Source organism: Pelodiscus sinensis, chromosome 23, assembly GCF_052426305.1.
Source record: "Pelodiscus sinensis isolate ZL-2025 chromosome 23, ASM5242630v1, whole genome shotgun sequence".
Lineage (NCBI taxonomy): Eukaryota > Metazoa > Chordata > Testudines > Trionychidae > Pelodiscus > Pelodiscus sinensis.
In genome coordinates this window covers 14,636,471-14,655,631 of record NC_143074.1, presented here as the reverse complement: position 1 = coordinate 14,655,631, position 19,161 = coordinate 14,636,471, and positions in this window count along the sequence as shown.

Sequence of the window (19,161 nt, the reverse complement as noted above, 5' to 3'; positions counted from 1 at the left end):
TCACCTCTCCTCTGCACCTGTGAAAAGGGGAGTGTCACACTGCCCCTTAGCAAGGAGTTGCTTAGGGACTAAGATTGCTCAGTTGTCTGTATCTGGCTGGTCCCTGCTCAGCTGGTCTCACAGGGACTCTCATTTGCCAGGCTCTGCTCCAAGTCGCTCTTTAGCTAGCTGTTCTCATTGCCCCCAGCCTCCTTGCATGCTCTTTAAAGAGTTCACCAGCAAGACCGTCTCAGCCTATCCTGGGATCTCCCCTACTTCGTGCTCAACCCCTTTATTTTCGCAGCAGGTTCAAGTGCTGCCCTCCCGCCCAGGAACCACCAGCCTCATGCTCCAGAGCCCAGCATCCCACGACAGCACCTTAATCATCCTCCCTCCCACTAGGCATGGACATTGATTCCCACCAGCAGCTGTGTCCGTGGGCATTCGGTGAGAGGCGGCTTCCGACGGGAGAGTCCATGGGTCTGGCAGGCAGAGCGCCAGTCATCAGAGGCAGCTTGCAAATGGGCTTCAAGCCAGACTCTAGGTCTAGTGAGGACGATGAAACAAGCTCATGAGACCATTGTGGTGTGCACAGCAACCACCTCCTTCATTCCTGAGCTCCCTTTCCTTATGCCTGACCTGCTCCCAGCTAGAGCTTGGCTTGCACAGACTAGAGACTGATCCGTACCCTCTCCTGGGCAACGCCACACAATAGCCACTCACTGAACACGGCCACACCTGTGCCGGCTGCTGCCAGCATGGCAATAGCGGGGATGGGCCCAAGCGGGGAAGCTCGTAGACTCTTCACGACAGCCTCCAAGTTTGGGGGTGGGAGGGAGGGACGGTGTTCATCAGGCCTGGCATTAATTTTGAGCCTGTTTCTGAAGTGCTGAGTATTTGCAGCTTGAGGGCGGTTTGTGGGTTCGCACGGTCTTAATTTGCTACACAAAGGGGTGCTGTGAGGTGCGATTTCTTCTGCTCATCAGAAATTGCATTCAGGGAGCCCTCATGCCATATTCCAGTTAGTGTGGCACTGGGCTTAGCCTCTGGGTACATTTAACAAGCCAGATTCCCACCCCCTATCTGGCTGCATTGGGTACACCCAGGCAATTCCCACCCCCTATCTGGCTGCATTGGATACACCCAGGCAATTCCCACCCCCTATCTGGCTGCATTGGGTACACCCAGGCAATTCTCACCCCCTATCTGGCTGCATTGGGTACACCCAGGCAATTCCCACCCTCTATCTGGCTGCATTGGATACACCCAGGCAATTCCCACCCCCTATCTGGCTGCATTGGATACACCCAGGCAATTCCCACCCCCTATCTGGCTGCATTGGATACACCCAGGCAATTCCCACCCCCTATCTGGCTGCATTGGATACACCCAGGCAATTCTCACCCCCTATCTGGCTGCATTGGGTACACCCAGGCAATTCCCACCCCCTCTCTGGCTGGATTTGGTACATCCAGGCCTTTCCCACCTCCTAGCTGGCTGGATTGGATACACGGATGCCATTTGACATTCACATCTTTGCTAACATCTTGTTGCACTGAGTAGACCTGGCAGTGCAGTCAATGTGAGAATGGAGGTTCATGTCAGAGGTCAGAGTTTTGCACGGCCTGTGTCCCCAGCCTATAACTCCCGCTCCATTCCAAATCTGCCTTAGCCTTTTCCTTGTTGGAAATGTACCTCCCTCCTCCCTTTGTGCTGTCAGATGCTGGGGTAGAAAAAGGACACTGTCTTTTTAAGACTTCATGCTTTGTGATTCAATAGTGATGTTTTCTCAACACTGCTTTATTACAAAAACTGCTGGGGGCAGATCCAGCCAGCACAAAAGGGGGTGGCAGCTGGAAGTGAAAAGTGCGACACACACCACTGTTTATATGGCGGGTTAATAGCTCAATAGCCATATATTTAGAATTGCTCTGGATAGCACTTAGCCTCTCCTTTGGTACTTGAATGCTGAGGGCTCCAGCTTACGCTGCCCTGAGTGGCTGCAATCAGCCGAGGTAAATACAGCGACTTGTCTATTAAGCTGCTCTGGAGCCAAGCCACGGATGGGATTGCACGAGGGACGTGTCCTGAGGAAAGTGCAGCGCTAATGCTGGGTTTTGCTGGCAGCACGAGCTATTGCACTTCTGGATTCCGATCTAGCGCACAACAGGAGCATGGTGGCTCTGGAGGCCCCATTTACGCCCTCCACAATAGGCAAGTCTCCAGCCCCAAACCGTGGCAGGAGCTGAAATGTGCCAGGCGGCTTAGGAAGGACGGGGTCAGTCCCTGTTGCAGGTCAGGAGAGAGGGGAAGAGCAGGGGAGGGGCCAGGATGGAAACGGCGAAGGGTTCCTCATGTGAACGTCCATCTCCCACGCGCCAAAAGGAGGCAGGATTTCATGCATGCCAGTGGAGAACCACCCCAGGTGAGCAATGGCAGCTGGAGTCCATTCCTGGCTTCCCACTATGCTTTTCTGCACCAGCTCGCATAGCCAGAAGCAGGGGCAGCCCAGCAGAGAGCCTCCAGCGCGGCTCAGGAACAAGGGGAAGGAAGGAACTGTTCCACCCAGCGCAGCTTGCAGAAAGGCAGTCGGGTTAGGAGAGTGCTCGGGGGAGGGGGCTTACCTTAGACCCTGTAGCAGAGGTTCCTCTCTAGCATTCTGCCCACATTCGTGCTGCAGCAATATCAACCGTCCTTGGTCTTGCAGAGATACTGTGAAAACAAAGTTGTATCAAGTCTGGACACTTCACTGAAATGTAGAAACAAGCCCTGCTTTTCTAATGGAGAGAAATAAAGTGGATTTTTTTCAAACAAGTCTGCCTGGAGTTGTTTGGGGGTGGGGTGAGGTAGGATGCATTTTTTAAAGGGAAAGATGACATGGCGTTTGGAGTCATGCTCAGATCTCTACATTAAACACTTGGCTTGCAGCGTCTGTGCCATTTGTGCATTTCCACAACGTGTGGAGGTGCTGCTTAAAAATACAGGGGAGCTTTCCACCCAGGGCCGGCTCTAGTCACCAGCAAATCAAGCATGTGCTTGGGATGGCACATTTCCTGGGGCGGCATTTCCAGGTAATCAGCCATCCCCGGCAATGCCAGGCCTCGCCGATTTTAAAGGGCCACGGGAGCTCAGCTCTGGCTGTGTCCTCCCAGGAGCTGGCTGCGGAGCGTGGCATGGCCAGGCTCTGCCCTGCCCTGCTGGCTCCAGTCCTGCCACTGCTCCAGCCCCCTTCACCAGTGAGAGACCGCTCCCTGCTGACCGCTCGGGTCACTGAGCCTGCCCTGCCCCACCCCACGCCCCTTGGGCTCCACGACGCCCGTTCCCCCTGCCGCCTCTGTGCCCTGCACCCTGCTCCCCTGAATCCCGGTTCCCCTGCTCTCCCTGTTCCCTGCGACACTCTGGCTCTGCACCACCCTTGCACCCTGCTCCCCTCTGGGTATGCGCTGCCCGTTCCCTGCGCTGCCCCTGCACCCTGGTCCCTGCGCCCCTCTGGCTCTGCACCCCACAGCCCCTTTTCCCTGTGCCCCTCTGTGTCTGTGCCCCCCATTCCCCGCACTGCCCCACAACCCTGATCCCTCTGCTCCTCCCATTCTCCACGTCCCATTCCACGTGCCTCCCCTGCTCCCCCTAATCCCAGCATCCCTCTGGCTCTGCGCCTCCCATTCCCCATGCCACCCCTTCCCCTCCACTGTTCCCCACACCTCTCTGGCTCTGCACACCCCAGCACCCCAGTCCCCCTGCTGTCCCCGGTCCCCACGCCCCTCTGGCTCTGCACCTCCCATTCCCCACGGTGAACCCTGCTCCCCCTGTTTCCCATGCGTCTCTGGGCTCTGCGCTGTCCCTGCACCCTCTGTGGGTCAGGAGTGAGGGGTGCTTGTCCACAGGGAGGGGCTGGACAGGGCAGGGAAAAAGCTGTTGTGATCCAGCAGCGAGTGAAAGGGGAGGGGGCGTTTACTTGACGTGCCTTTGCCTTTATGGAAAAAAAAATTAAAATTATATTTGCCATTTATAGGGCTAAAATGCCGGAACGAAAACGAAAATGAAAATAAACAAACAAACAAAAACATTGCAAAGTGCAAAGGTGGAAAATCCAACAAAAAAGTGTGTGGAGGGGGAAGGCAGCCAAAAATTTTTTTGCTTGGGGTGGCAAAAATCCTAGAGCCTGCCCTGTTTCCACCTTCCCCTAACCATGATCCGGGCTGATGGGTGCCCTATGATAAGACAATTGCAAAGCTAATCTAGTCTGGAGTGCCCACCAGGGTAGATACCAGTTGAGCTTCTGCTCAATTTGGCTGCCTGACATGTTTTCACACCCTCTTGCCAAACTTTTCATCTACCAAGATGTTGCATCTTCTCCCAACCTCTTATCTCTGTTTATTCCTCAGAGGGTTTCATACTGTGGACTACCAAGCAGTTAGGGTCATTCTAGGGGCAGGTGAGCACAGCAAGTGCCCTGGGTACTGATTTACAGGGTTCTGGGACATTTTTTTGGGAGGGGTTGGCATGTCACTTCAGTGTGTGTGTGGGGGGGGGGGGGGGGAAGTGGCTGAAAAATGCCTAGAGCCGCTCCTACAAGCAGGACTTTTGTAATTTTAGGAAGTAATTTTAGAACCACAGATCTATAAGAATAATTCCAACCTGCCACCACTTTCCCTTGTCTCCACAATTTCTCCATCACCACTCCAACCTCTTGCCATTGATCGGTAGATTTCATATCAGGTCACTTTTCAAGAAGAAAGACAGCACCTAAACCAACAGGAAAGTGTCCAAGGAGGAAGTAGAGACCTGGGTTTTAGGTCAGCAGCTTCAGGCTAATAGATTAATCAATGGGACCTCTTGTATCATTGCTGAAGTCTCAACTGCAGCTTCCTTCTGGCATTCAGCTAGCCCCACTGTTCCTCTCCCCCTTCAGGAAATAAATCTGTGCTTCTGGCTTTGAATGGTCACTTCCTGTTTTGCAGAACCACTCCTGTCTCACCACTCACTGCTGCCATAGATAGGGTTGCCAGATGATTGAAACAAAAACACCAAACACTTGCCTCTCCCCCCCCCTCCCCAAAACAACACTTTTTTTCTGTTGAAGAAAAAAAAGGGGGGGGAGACCAAAGTTGTTGGGAAAAAAAAAAAGACTCATTAAACAAACAAACAAAAATTCAAATAAAACAGCATTACAAACAGCATGTCCCCTTTAAGAGTGAGTGAAGAGATAGGAACAGGGGAGCAGTTGAGCGCTAGACCCAGGGGAGTCATTGCTTCCCCTTGGTCTTTTTGCCAGCAGCCATTTTATGCTGGCAGCCTTGTGGAACCAGGTAAGCATGAGGTGTGGGGTCAGAGGGCTGGGGGGGGGGGGGGTGGCTCAGGGGAGGCCAGGCGCTGAGTGTTTGTAGGGTTGCCAGGTGCCTGTTATTTTCGCCTACTGGCCGGGGGGAAAAAAATAATCAGAAAATACCAGACATCTTAGGTGTCCGGTATTTTCTGAATTTTTTTTTTTATCAGACAGGCGAAAATACCGGACTGTCAGGGTGAATACCGGATACCTGGCCACCCCAGCCATAGATGCGAGGCCAGGCAGGGGCTTCTCCGCAAGGTGTCTGACCCAACCTGTCCTATGCAAGAGTTCCACTGTGTAACATCTTAGCAGATCAAGGAAACCTTGGTCTTTCTATAACAGCAGCAAGACTGTTGGGTGCCTTGCTCAGCACATACCCTTTGCCCATGAAAAAGGGCCCAGAAGGACTGCATCTGCTGTGCAGGCATGGGCACACACGGGCTTAATTTCGCCCACCCGTTAAGTCCTGATTTTCGAGACACCGCTTACCGGCTTTGGTTGCTTGATTTCTGCTCAGCTTGCATCCCAATCATCAGAAGAGCCCTGGAGGGGTATCGCTGGATCCTGACTCTTTCAGTTGATTCAGTCTGTTTGTCGTCTCAGCTTTTCTTTCTACAGTTTCCACTGTGACCGTTCATGAAACTTCACCCACTTCTCAGCAGCAGCGCTTACGACCAAGGTCAAATCGCAGACCCCATAACCGCAAGAGCCTCCTTTACTGCACGGAAGATTAGAATCTACGAAGGCCCCCAGCTATCAAGCCTAGTCTTTAGCTCAAGCTGGAGAGACCTGTGCCATTAGGCTTGGAGGTGCCTCATGCTCCTCAAAATGGCAGCAGACACATGGGGCACCAGGACAGAGATCAGGCCTTCAGTTCTAAACCCTCTCTCCTCAGACACCCTGCTTCTCACTCATGTCTCCCTTAGCAACCAGTTTAGCAAGGGCCTTTGTACTCCTTGGAAGTTGCAGCCAACCATTTGAGGGCCAGAGCATCTCACATTGTTACAAGGCTGCGTGTAATGAACGTGCCCCGTGCTTGTGTACAGGAAGCTATTGATTGTGAGGGTGCACACAAGTAGACAGCTGAAGAGGAGACTGGGGATAGAGCAGTGGTCTCCAATCTTTTTACACCCAGATCACTTTTTAAATGACAGACCAAGCCAAGATCTACCGCCCTGTCCCTTCCTTGAAGCCCCGCCCTCTCTATTCTCCTCCTCTCCATCACTTGCTATCCCTAATCCTTATACCGCTACTTTAAAAAAAAAATCCCACCATTCCTCGCAGCTACTCACCTGTGCTGCTGCTCAGTGAGTAGCTGCTCCTCAAATGAGGAAATCTAATGTAAATGTACTGCGCAGGCGCGCAGTTCAGAGAGGGCTCAAGAGCTACTCTTAGAGCCTCTGAGATCTACCGGTAGATCGCGATCTACTGGTTGGTGACCACGGGGATAGAGTATTTTGTAGGCTTAGTGCAGTGTTTCTAATCCTTTTTTTTTTTTATAAAGTACCCCTTTAAAAAAATTATAAGTACCTAATTTTCAGACACACAAATTTTTTTTCTACTGTTGCAACACATTTGTTTAAACAACTTAATCAAAGCAGGGCGGGTGATGAAATTTTTGGGTGTAAAAAGTACAAAAATAATAAAACCCTGTAAAACTTAAAACAAAAATTCAGGTTTCTCCCAATTCCAGTTGTGTTGACGTACCCCCCAGACGTCTCTCGAGTACCCCTGAGGACACTCGTATCACTGGTTGAGAAACACTGGCTTAGAGCAGAATTTGCAAGGATGGAGATTATGACCAGAAGAGAGGACAGGTTCCAAGTAGGATTCATTCCCACAGTGGAAATTCTCTGGGCTTACATACTGACAGCAGGTTAAATTGAGATGTCCCAGGTTTGGTTTTGGGGGGTGGGGTGAGAAGATACCAATTTACTCAGTTGTTTTGGGCTACATGTGAAAGGCTGCAGGCACTTGCTGTATGTGCAGAAGAGTTAGATTGTTCCATGGGAGAATCCAGTGCTGCAGGCCAAAACAGCTCTTACTGCTATGCACATGGCCAGACACACAGTCAAGGAAAGTAGCCTCGCAATCCAGCCACAGGCTACAGAAGATGGCACAAAGGCTGGCCATGTGGCTAGATGCCTGCACCACAAACTGAACTGACAATGGGTTCTCTGTGCAGCGCCTCCACTCTGAACAAATAGACACTTCCCCTCTCCGGGGCCCGGAGGAGGGCATTGAAACAGGGCAGCCTAGTTTTAGTTCCACTGCGGCTCCACCGCTTTGGGTTCTAATTTCAAGGCCTCTTTTTTAAGAGGAATTATCTGACTGACTTTATTACTCTTCAGTAGTTTGTGGAAGTTCATTTATCTCCACAGTGATGCTCAGAGCCATTTTCATCTGCCGTCACAAGCTGGGCTTTGTTTTCGTGTCTGCTGCCATCTTGCCTCGCGGCCACCTCGGACACACAGCAGCTGCAGACGTTTTTGCTCCCCCGTTCTTACGTTTTAACACAGATGCGTTTCCAGGAAGTGCAGATGTGGTCCGCAGAATCCAGAAAACTTTTTCATTTGGAGTGCTGCATGGTCTGTGCAATTGAGTAAAAAAAGAGTGGCATGAGTAACTACTCTGATTTTCCCAGCTGACTCTCCCATGCTAAATCTTTATAGTGGAGACAGTTCTTTTATGGAGAAGAATTTGCTTGAGACCTTTGGCTTCCTGCAACCATACTCAACCCCTCCCTACCCCCCCACACACCTCACCCCAGGTCTTGGGTTATGGCACAGTCTGAAGACTGTCAAGGTCATTCATGAGACCAATCTGAACCTCAATTTACAATTTTGGGCAATTCAGGGCCTTCCACTCAAAAATCTACCCAGGGTTTATTCAGAGTTTGATTTTGGAGGTCTCAGGCTCACTTGCAGCCAAAATACTTGCCAGGCCAAACCTCACCGCACCTGCAAAATAAAAGCAGAGCAAGAGAGAGGAGGAGGGCACACGCTTTGCTTAACATCCTGTCTTCTGGAACTGCTGAGCTCTGCACATCTCTCTGGAGGAATGTGGTTTAGAAAGTAGCGAGTCATCTTTTTCAGAGTGGGCCCAGGATGCTCTGAGTCTATCCAAGTGGGGGAGAAGGCAGCCTGTGGCTTTCCTCTCTCAGTAACTGCCGCATGAGGAGCAGGTCGATCGAGAGCAAGGATGTATGATACATTCACCAGCAATAAGCAACTTCACTTAATTTGCCGGAGATAATAGGAGCATAGGCAGAGAGCCTGGCCGTGCCAGTTATACCCATCAGCAATGACGCCTGAGCAGAGGCATAGGAATGCAAGGTGCCAAGGCAGCTGGGGCGGGGGCGGCGTCTGGGAAGCCCCTGAAATCGAAGGAAGAACTTTGTGCTGTGGAAGACCCTGAGCTAAGATGGGAGGACCGGCAGGGAAGTTGAGTGCCAGGTGGGGGTGGGGAGCTCCTGAAAGTGAAATCCCAGGGAGGGTGGGGGACAACGAGCACCCAGGCCCTTCTACACACAACCCTTGGGAAGCCGCCAGGGGCTGGAATGCAAAGCCTGGGGACACAGAGCGCTCCTTCCGCCTGGCTTGGGAGAAGCCTCCGCTGTCCACGGCACTAGGATAAGGACCACGTGCTGGCATGTTAATGGGACAGTCAGGGGAGCCGACAGCCTTGCCAGGCTCCTGGGCAAGGTGTGTGTGTGTGTGTGTGGTGGCTCTATTCTTCTGGAAGGGGTGTGGCCTTGGACAGAAGGGGTGGGGCTGGAGACAGCTAGTCCTCTGCACCTCCTAGACTGCTGCGCACGCGTGCACACACATACGCCCTCAAAGCTGCTCGGAGCACACTGCCCAGCATAATGGAGGCTGTTTAAAGGCCCTGGAGTTCTGGTAGCAGCAGTTGCATTACCAGGCCCTGGGGCAGTTGCCTCTTTCTGGTGGCAAGCCTCATAACAGTGCTCCTGTCCCAATACAGCCTCTGGCTGGCACAGCGGAAGGAGCAACAAAGATCGAGTCCACAGCAGGTGCTAAGCCCTTCTTTGCAGCAAGGAAAGGCAGGGATGGGCATTTCCACCCTGGGGAAAGAGCCAACGGAGCCCTAGGACAACACTGGCAGGCTGATCCTGGCGTCTCCAGCTTCTCTGCTCCTCATGAGGTCACAGTGCATCTGACGAAGTGGGTCTTTGCCCACGAAAGCTTATGCTCCTACACTTCAGTTAGTCTATAAGGTGCCACAGGACCCCTCGCCGCTTTTGCAGATTCAGACTAACCCGGCTCCCCCTCTGATAATTTACAGGACAGTGTCCATAAAATCTTACTGAAGGCCACTCCCCCGGCTCCAATCATGCATGCAGCACACATGCCTGGGTTTGAGATTAGCCTGCCTGGGGAGATGGCTGCGCTGCTTCTGCCAAGGGCCTGGGGATGAGAGGGGTCTATTCCTGCTGAGTCACAGCTCTGTGTTCAGACATTCTGAGCTGCTGCTGCCTTTCCCACTCCAGCCTGGGGCTCAACTTGACCTCAGCCAGGAAAACTCCCTCGACACGAAGAGCCGCGCTGCAGCCAAGGCCGCGTGCGTGACAGCATTCCCCTGTATGAGAGCAACGCACGAGGGCACGATGCACGGACGCTCAGGGGAAACGCTGACTGAAAGGCCACACTGGCCTCTGGGCCTTACGAAGTGACAACCCAAGCCCTGCGTCTAGCTCGTAGCATTCGTACAGGGCGTGGCAGGGTGGGCAGTTCGGCTGCTGACTTCAGCGCAAACACTTCGCCTCCCCCACCCAGCAACAGCGCAACCCCAGCTGGAGCAGAGATGACACAGGATCCCAGATACGCTGAACAGCCCTGGGGGAACTCTACAATGGCTCCAAATGCAACAATTGCAGAATCCCCCTAGGACTACATAAAATATCCCGTGGCCAAGGTTGTACCCTTTGATTGCACTCTCAAGTTTATTCTTCCAATAACCATACACCCCGGAGCTTCGCGGCCAATTCAAGTGCATCTCGCTGCAGCCATTACTGTCACTTCCGAAAGCCCAGCAGCCATCTGACTTACCGCGGAAGGCATGCCCAGCGCTGTTGTCCATGCTACACAACACTGCCCACACAGAGAGACTCTCTTTTGAGAAATGGCATCGTTAAATCCATGCAGCACTATTCTGTGGTTTTGGCCCTGTAACTACAGCTGGTGGGGGTGGGGGGGGGTGAGTATCACAAAGGAAGTTGGGTGGTTCACCCCTTCACCAGTCATCGGTGATTTTCCTGTCTGCTCCGTGCATCCCCCTTGCTCAAATGCTGCAGGCAGAGAAATGTAGTTTTATGAGGCCTTGTCATTTAATTCAGCCATTAGCCATGCTGCCCAATCAGAAGATTCCTCTTCGCCAAAGGGCTCCATTTTCATTCAGCAGCTGGTGGAGCTCAGGAGAAACAACAGAGCTAACACAGGCACCATGCATGGATGGATGCGTGTTACGCTCTCAGACACCAGCAGGCCTGGGAGCACTAACTTCAAACAGGAGGTGTTGTACGACCGTAGCCTGAATGGCGCAGCAGTTTAATCAGCCTTCTGGGACCCCAAATGCAAACTGGCCTGTGCCCATGATATAAAGGAGTTGGAGGCACTTATGGTGGAAGTGATCCAGGACTGGAAGAGCAGGCAGGGCACTGTCAGTAGTGAAGTGCATTGGCAGAGCTAGGTAGAGGTCTAAGATGGAATCAAAAGTCTAGAGATGATTGGGGTCTAGTATGAGAAAAACAGGGGAGGCCCACTGGCCTGAGACACACTGACTGACCTATTTGTGGACGTTCACACTGTCTTCATGAAATTTGCCAGGCCTGCCCCAGGTGCATTATTGGTCCCTTATCTTCCTGAGAACTAAGAATAAAAAATAAAACTCCAAATATAACAGCCCAAAACAAGATCTGAGTCTTTCCAGTGCTGTTTGGAATAGTACTTGGTATCCAACTCTCAGCCCACATTGAGTGCCAAGCTCTTGAAAATCTGGCCCTACAGCTACAAAAGCAGATGAAAGCTGTTCTTTAAGGCTCTAACTCAGTATTCCTCTTCTGTCTCGCCTGGCACTGCCCTCCTGCACAGACTGATCGCTTCTCCTAGCTGGCTGGATTAGGATACAGTAAGTTAGCAACTTCTGAGAAAGACGAAGCCAGGCAGATCACCAGCTTCTGAGAGCAGCTGGTTTCTTCTACCAAATGTGAATGGCAAAAGTCTGGGATGGAGGAACATCTCTCCACTCCCCCATGGCCTGCCCACAAGCACTGAAGTCCTGTCTGTCTCGGTTGTTATCCTGTGCCGATTGCGGTAACATCCAGGAGCGGCCCTCGATGAGCTGTCGGCAACTAGCGTCCTAGGTGAAATGCACGCTCGGTGCCCCCCGCCTCCAAAGCCCTCAACGGCCGTTTATCTTGGTGCCCTACACGACCGCCTAGTTTGTCTGTATTGACGGGCCGCCACTGGTAACATCTGAACTCCCCATGGGTTAGCACAGGCCGTGCAGCTGGAGCACCAGACACCTGGATCCAGGGATCTCCCCGAGTGAAATGGAGCTTTAGAGAGGGCATGTGAATTGGAAAACAGGAGCAGACAGCAGCAATAAGCCACCTTTCTGGCTGATTTGGTTACTTGGCCTTCGCCTGCAGTTTAGCTTAGCATGTGGCATTAATGGAAAGGCCTCCAGCTCTCCCGGCCGAAGGACTGTGGTGGTATCTAGAATTAGGGCGTGGGGTGGTGGTTCAAACCTGGAACGCTGGGAGTGAAATAACTGACATCACTAGCAACATTCCTCAGTTACTTGGCTCCATATTTCATGACCTGACCCAGAAAGGACCCCTCAATTCTGGCCTATTCCTGCTGCCTCTGGTGGTGCCCCCAGTTTCAATCACAGGCTTAACTAATGTTTGAGAGTTATCTTTAAGCTGGACCATACCAGGCTCCTTTTAGTAGTGAAACCAGGGGGGGAGAGACAGTAAGACATTTCCCATCCAATACTCTTGTCACACCCTCTCTTCCAGCTCTCTAGTGTGGCGCCCAGGGGCAATTGCCCCCTCCCTTGTTATGCCACTGACTCCACATGGCACTGCTGCTTTGAAATGCTGCGTACAGCCCCCAGGTAGCCCTGGGGCTGCATGTGGCAGCACCGCATGGAGCCCAAGGTCTGGCCCTGGGCTGCCTGTGGGGTTTCAAAGTGGCAGACCCTGGGCTCCACACAGCACTGCCTCTTTGAAGCGCCCTCTCCCGTCCCTCCCCTTGCTGCCTCTTTCTGATAGATGCAACAAGGGGAGGGGGGAAGCGACTAGTCGTTTACATCCCGAGTTGAGGCCCTAGGGCAGGGGTGGCCAACCTGTGGCCCTGGTGCCACCTGTGGCTCTTCTGAACTTAATATGCAGCTCCTGGCTCAGGCATGGACTCTGGGGCTGAAGCTACAGGTGCCAACTTTTCAGTGCTCAACTCCTGGCTCCACCTCCTCCTCCAAGTGTATGGCACCCTCTCTTCTTCTTTCCTCCACAGAGCCTCCTGAGTGCCATGAAACAGCTGACTGCAGTGGACAGGAGGTGCGGGGAAGGAAAAAGAGACACTCATCGGTAGGGCTGCTGGTGGGCAAAAGATGCTGGAGATGGGAGAGGAGGCACTTGATGGGGATTGCTCACAAATTACTGTAGCTCTTTGGCAATGGACATTGGTAAATGGTGGCTCTTTTTCAGGCTCAGGTTGGCCACACCTGCCCTATCAACACAGTATTGTCGCCGCTCTGGTTCAAGGGTGTATCTGTAAGTGGGTCATAGGTCGGGAGCTGAGTGGGGAGGGAAGAGATCGTGCACGTGACTTTGCTAGAAAAGGAAACGATGAATCAGCCTGGCACAGAGTGTGGCAATTTACCCTCCTTAAGAAATCCTGGCCTGGGACATATATTTGACATCAATACGCTTGGGAAAAGGTGGGGAGCGGAGGCAACACAGGATCCAGCAGGTGCGGCTGCGAAGAATGAGGGGAGCGGTGCCAAACTCTCAGGCTGCAGCTCACTAGAAAACACAGAGTCGGCAGCACTAGAGGACAAGGTGAGGCCTCCAGCTATATACACGTACACATGGCACGACAGGGTGATGTGGTCTGGAAATCTGCTCTTGCTTTAGGTCTGAACAATCCCTCCAAGGTCTGAAAACAATGCAGGGAATCTCTGGTCTGGCCCTTGTCTGGATGCGTTTCTATTTATAAGTAGCAGAATGGCTCCCACCAACACAGGCAATTGGAGCAATGTCACACCTTCCCCCAGCAGTTGTTGGGAGCAGCCAATGAGGCCACAAACACCGTGATTTGTACCCCAAGGAAGAAGCAGTCTCCTGATAAGTGCTGCTCCCCAGGCAAAAAACAGATGGTTCAATATTTCTGCCCCCTCTCCCAATTGCAGACCTGACTGGTGCCCAAAGTTCCTCTGCTCCTGCCTGTCCAGAGATGTAGCCAGAAGCACTTTACTGCAGGCAGGGAATTCACGTTTTAAGCCAACGAGAGTAGAAAAGGGATAGATAGTTCACATGCTTAAGGCAATTAAAGGTGAAAGGAAAATAATTGTGTTTTTCATCTTAACGATAGACAAGAGGCCCCAAAAGAACATCCTCTCCCACAAAAAAGGAAGTTTTTTCCCCTCCTCTGTGTTACATAAAACTGAGAAAAGGAATAACCAGTCTGGTTTCTCCCCAGTCTCTTGAAATACACAGATAGGAAGAGTCCATATGGCCTCATCTACACTGCAGGACAAGGTAGAATTTATTAGGGTTGATTTTTTAGCACCTGATTTTGTAAAGTTGAAGCTACATGTCCCCACTGCATGCAAGAATTCAGCGCAGTTCAAAATAGAGCATTGCTACTCGGGATGCATACCGTCGACTTTGAGAGCAATGCACAGTTCCTGCGCCCCTTTGCAGTCTGGGCTATGCTCCCACTGCACATTGGGATAAAACTGCAGTGGGAGTTCTTGGTACATACCATCAGCATCCCATAACATACTCATCTCTTCCCTCCCCCCTGCCTAACAGCAATGGCAAACAGTCTTTTCATGCTCTCTCCCCCCCCCCCCCGCCCCGATTATTTGTGCAGACGCCATCAGTGTAAGTACGGAACCCATTCATGATCCCTTTGAGCATCAAAACATGGCAACCAGTGGAAGACTTACCTGGCATTGTCCTGGTCCTTCAGGGCCAGGGGCTGGTGATGTGTGGGGCTGAAGGAGTCAGGGTAGGGCCTGAGGGATGTGTGGGCAGGAGGCTGAGGACGTGGGAATGCAGGAGCCAGGTGGGGGATTCATGAGGGGGCTCGGGGCAGAGGACTGTGGATATAGGGGGGGGGTGCAAGAGTGAGGTTTCAAAGGATGAAAAGAGTCTCGGGGCTAGGGGTCCCATCGGGTAGGGGCTGCTTCTCTCGCCTCCCATCTGGCAGGGCTTTCTCCCTCCCACCTTCTGGCACTGTGGCCAAGGGCCAGTGGGGAGGGAAGGGTTTGGGGCAAGGCTACTTACCCAGTCTGGTGGCAGGGAAGACGGCGTGCCCAAGCCCTGAAGGGCCACTCTCTTGGTAGTGTGGCTACCCCCAGTGGTATAGCTCTCCCCATGCTCATTGCCCCTAGGAGTCACTCTACATATTGCTCTCCCCTGAACAGCTCCTCCCTTTCCATGTTATGGAAAACAGCCCAATTCCAGGGACTTTCCATTTTCCTGGCACAACCAAACCCTGACCTTGCTTTAAGTTAGGATAAAAGGAAGCTGCCGACCCAATTTGGTGGTGCTAGCCCCATTAACTGCCATACCCCGGTTTCTGTGAATGCAGCCATTTCCCTAACCCCTACATGAAGCCCTTACTGTTTAGGAGTTTTGAACAAACAGACTCAGAGAGATGCACATTTCTAAAATACCCATATTAACCATGGTGCACCATATGCTGGAGCGTATCCAGGGTCCACTGGAACGAGGATGAATCTCAGGAAGGCCATGAACATACTCTGCTGGAAAACACTTGATTTGAGCAACTGGTACATGCCGCCGGCATTCAATCCTCTAGACTCAGTGGAATGCTGGTGCCATGAGACAAGCACAGACTGGTGGGTCACATAGTAATGCAGCTATGGGATGATCAGCAGGGGCTGCAAAACTCTCGCATGCATAAGGCCTCTTTTATGGACGTTTGTGAATTATTCCCCCTCTCACCCCACCCTGAAGTGCAAGAATACCAGCATGAGCCCCGCTCTGACAGTGGGGAAGGGAGTGGTAATTGTCCAGTAGAAGCTTGCACTGCTACAGCCACCAATCAGTTTGGAGTGGAGAAACCTACCGTGGGGGCTGCTGTGATCCAAATAGCCAATGCAATCAATACACTTCGGCTACGGAAGGTAGCGATTCTGGGAAGCATGCAGAACGTAGCAGATAGCTTTGCCACAATGGGCTTCCCTAACTGTGATGGGGCAATAGACGGAAAACACATCCCCATCTTGGCACTCAACTACCTTGCCACAGAGTAAGGGGCACTTCTCAATGGTGCTGCAGGCACTGGTGGATCACAAGAGTTGTTTCACCGCTATCAACGTGGGATGGTTGGGAAAGGTGCATGATGCGCACTTCTTTAAGAATTCCTGCCGGTTTGTCAAGCTGTATCTCTCTTTCCTGCCTGGAAAATTACCAGTGGGGGCTCCTGAGGCTCACGAACCCGAACACGGGCACCTTGGACCACAGTCAGGAGCAGCTCAACTACAGGCTGAGCCAGTGCAGAGTGGTGGGAGAATGTGCTTTTGGGCATTTAAAGGGAAGGTTCTGCAGTCTACTAACTAGGTTAGACCTCAGTGAAAACAACATTCCCGCTGGTGCGGCAGCCAGCTGGTGCTCCGTAATATTTGAGAGAGTAAGGGGGAAACTTATATGGTAGCGTTGCGGCTCAGCGACTAGCCAGTAATTATGAGCAGCCAGACACCAGGGCAGTAAGGAGAGCACATCAAGGGGAACTGCCAATCAGAGGCTTTGAAAGAGAGCTTTATGAATGGCCAGTGATTCAAGAATCACATTGCTCTTACTGAGGTGCTCCTGCATTCAGTGTGCTTGCTTAACACAAGCAATAGAGACGATTAAAAAAATACGCTTTTATTTAGGGAACACAGCAGGGACAGAAAAGAAGTTCAGGACGGTAGCTTGAGGGGGAGAGAGGAGTGATCACAGGTAGGAGAAGGACAGCCTTTTGCTTTGGGACACATCCTTGCGGGTTCAGTGTGAGGCTGCCCATGACTATCTCACGTTCTAGGATCCCTTGGTGAGGAAGGATCGTGGGTCCGCAAGAGGGAGTGTTTGTGCATGGAGCTGTCCTGAAAGGCCACCATGCAGCACATCACATCCGCCATGGTCATCAAGACTGTCACCTGGTTTTTCATTTCCAGCTCCCTGCATGCTCCTGCCCTCATGCTCCGCTCGCACCTCCAGGGGTAGCGTATTCCTCCACCCGTTTAAGCACTCTCTGTCCAAGCGGGCAGATCACATTTGCTCCTTGAACACTTCATCCCTAGTCCATTTTCACCTGCAGGTTTCTGCCAGCCAGAGAGCTCGTGGAGTGTACAGGAGATACCCTGTTGAGCATAAAACCTAATCTCTTAGCATAAAAGGAAGGTCTGTCTAAAGACCAGAAGGATGTGTTATGTACAAGGTCACTGTTGTGTCTTTAAGGGCCACTATGCAGCAGTACACCACAGACTTCTTGGGGGAGCAGCTGGACTCAGTTTGGTGGTAGGCATGGTAAGGGGCAGACAGGGGCTCGAGCCTGAGGAGGGGGAGGAGGAGGTCTGAGCATGGCAGCAAAGCCAGGCAAGGGTTAATGTGGGACCTGTGTGTTCGGCACCCTTCATTTGCCGGGAGAATGCAACTTTCCTTTCCTGCAGGAGCACGCAGAGGGCGAAGGGGATCTGGGCTTGGTGGCAGGGTAGGGGCTCAAGCCAGTCTTCATCGGGGATGAGCAAACAGAGGTTTTCTGCAGAGGCATCAGCTAATAGTTTCCCCTGCCTCACCCAGGCTTCCATGCGAGATATCAGTCTTCTCCGAATCAGAGTGACAGGGAGCAGACGCTGACAATGTGGCCAGAAACCTGGACCTTATGCTGTAACGCTTTGTGCTGCAATGACACCAGACCACTTACAGCTGGCTTGGCATGGGAAGGTGTCCTACCACAGAGGACAGAATGAGGCAAATCTCTCCAGAAACCTTGTGAGAAGGATCAGAGAGTTCTTCTAGGGGAGCTTTATGGAGATGTGCAGGGAAGATTCCTACTCCGTCTCCAGATACGTCATCAAACTATTCCAAGGAGCCCCTGCTGTGTAAGCAAAGTGGCTGCCGCAGATCATACCCGACTGCCTTAACCCATTTACAGCTCGCTAAAAATATGTGAACTCCCTAGAAGTGCCCTGCCCGGGATCAGGGCCTGGCTGTGAGACATCTAGGGAGGAGGGGACTGTCTTCAAATAAAGATGCCCTGGCGGTCTGTGCTCTGCTACCATGCTGGCCAGTTTCCTCTTCCATGCTGTCCTCTAAGCTGCTGCCCAATGTTACCGAAGTGTCATCTCAGGAGGAATCCATGGACTGGCTAGCTAAGCTCATTGGGTATGTCTCTAGACTACATCCCTCTGTCACCAGAGGGATGTAAATTAGACATACCAAAATTGCTAATGAAGTGGAGATTTAAATATCCCACACTTCATTAGAATAAAAATGGCCACTGCTTTTTGCCAACACAACAATTTGCCAGCAAAAAGCGGCAGTCTACATGGGGATCGGTTGACAAGGAAAGCCTTTTCCGACCGATCCTGTAAACCTCGTTGCATGAGGCATAAGGGATCGGTCAGAAAAGGTTTTCCTTGTCGACCGATCCCTGTCTAGACTGCCGCTTTTTGCGGGCATATTACTGCAACGGCCATTTTTACTCTAATGAAGCGTGGGATATTTAAATCCCCGCTTCATTAGTAATTTCGGTATGTCTAATTTACACTCCACACTGGTGCTCATCTATGACCCTTGGGAATTCATAGCCAGGCATGCTGCCTTCTTGAGGTCTGCTTGCCGCGCTGGCCACACAGGAAATGAAATTTAATTTTCTTGGGGCTTTTCCTGTTCACCTGGAGAGCAGCAGTGTTGAAAGAGAGGTCCCACAGTGCCCTGCTGTGACATCTCCCGGAGACCAAGAACGTCAACTTTCACAGCACTGCGTCTGCACTATTGTAAAGTCGACCATACAAGGTTGAATTTAGCAGATACTCTTCATGAAAAGCTGGTGCACTTGCTCTCCTGAGATTAAAGGCTATTTAAAGATTAGCCAATCTGAGGCAACAGAACTAGGGAAGTTTAAGCACCGTGCAGCGATGGTGTCTTTGCTAGGACTGCCAACAAGGGCACTAACTAGGGTAGTAGCTTTATTCTCTGATGTGGACACCTGCCCACTAGAAACTGGACAGAAGCCAACGTCTCACAGACAGGCCACTGAACAGCTGTCAGATGGGAATGACTTTCGGCGACTAGCAGCCTGGGTTGGATTTGAAGTGCATCGAGCTATAAGGGAAAGTCTCCATATACAGTTGCCAAAGCCCTCGAGCCATCCAATAAAAATGCACGTAATTCCTGCACGCCAACGATCACGGCTTTCTCAGTGCGACTCTGCTTCTTGCGTAGCTAAACTGGATGCCCACACGCCTCAGGTGTTGGGTGCCAGCCATTTCGCTCCAGGACTTGCTTACTATGATCGAGGGGTGGCTGCAGGCAGGACAAAACCACAACTTGGGTTTCCTTTGATTTGAAGTCCGAAGCAATCTTTTTG